The 1,487-nt window shown below is 47.7% G+C and overlaps 1 protein-coding gene across 1 annotated transcript in view; it reads right to left on the reverse strand.

The window, feature by feature from the left end:
- Positions 1 to 1,487, reverse strand: part of MTHFD1L (methylenetetrahydrofolate dehydrogenase (NADP+ dependent) 1 like) — a 207,573-nt gene that overhangs the window by 155,064 nt on the left and 51,022 nt on the right. The window lies entirely within an intron of this gene.

The following is a 1,487-nucleotide window of genomic DNA, read 5'->3' on the forward strand; positions in this document are numbered from 1 at the left end:
TGAAGTTTAAGGTGGTTTTTTCCAGTTGTGCGAAGAAGGTCATTGGTAGCTTGATGGGGATAGCATTGAATCTGTAAATTACTTTGGGCAGTATGGCCATTTTCATGATATTGATTCTTCCTAACCATGAACATGGAATGTTTCTCCATCTGTTTGTGTCCTCTCTTATTTAGTTGAGCTAACATTTTCCCATATGGTGATTCATCATGTTCTGTCCAGTACATACTGTCTGTGCATGGCACTTAGTCAACAAACATCCACTAAGTGTCAGGCACGGTGCTCAGAGCTGGGAGGATACAGATGAAGAAGAGACTGTAGACACTCAGCTTCAAGGAACAAACTGCCTGTGTCTGGCCCACTCAGCCACCATAAGGTAGTCCTCTCAGCTGGATGCTGTGGCTCATGCCTGTAATCCCAGCAGTTTGGGAGGCAGAGGTGGGTGGGTCACCTGAGGTCAGGCGTTCAAGACCGACCTGACTAACATGGTGAAACCCCATCTCTACTAAAAATACAAAAATTATCTGGGCATGGTGCTGGGCACCTGCACTCCCAGCTGCTTGGGAGGCTGAGGCAGGAGAATTCTTTGAACCCAGGAGGCGGAGGTTGCAGCAAGCTGAGATCACACCATTGCACTCCAGCCTGGGCAACAGAGTAAGACTCCATCTCAAAAAAATAAAATAAAGTAAACAAGGTAGCCCTCTCCTCCAAGTCACGCAGCTGATGCCCTAAAACAGTGGGACATCAACATCCTTCCAATTTGGTGGCTAAACCTGAGCCATTCCCCTGCGTGTGTCCCTTGTACGCCATCTGTAATTTGGCCTCCTAGTTCTGGGTCTTCCTGGCTCATGAATGGTAGCCATCCCCATTCAGACCTGAGGCCTGGCACGATTTTTCTCGGCAGTGCCTTGGACTACTCTTTCTCACCCCACTCCTAGTACTTGAAGTTTACACAGATTTTCTTTTTAACCTCCCTGATACTCAGGCCTCCATGGGTAAACACTGGTATTCCTTTATCAAAATCAATAAATACTTTCTTTTATTTTTGAGTTGGAGTTGCGCTCTGTCACCAGGCTAGAGTGCACTGGCGCGATCTCGGCTCACTGCAACTTCCACCTCCTGGGTTCAAGCGATTCTTCTGCCTCAGCCTCCCACGTAGCTGGGACTAAAGGTATGTGCCACCATGCCTTGCTAATTTATGTATTTTTAATAGAGATGTGGTTTCACCATACTGGCCAGGATGGTCTCAATCTCTCGACCTCGTGATCCGCACCACCTGCCTTGGCCTACGAAAGTGCTGGGATTATAGGCATAAACCACCATGCCTGGACTAAAGTCAACAAATACTTTCTAGTAAGTTCCTACTATGTGCTGGGCACTCTGCTAAATGCTGGGACCTGAGACCTCAAGAAAGGCCTGCAACTCGCCACTGAACCAGAGAGCCATAAACACAGAGGGATAAGGTAGAGCAGAACCTTGGCAATGGCCTA

The sequence above is a fragment of the Cebus imitator genome, unplaced genomic scaffold, assembly GCF_001604975.1.
Source record: "Cebus imitator isolate Cc_AM_T3 unplaced genomic scaffold, Cebus_imitator-1.0 Scaffold6, whole genome shotgun sequence".
Taxonomy (NCBI): domain Eukaryota; kingdom Metazoa; phylum Chordata; class Mammalia; order Primates; family Cebidae; genus Cebus; species Cebus imitator.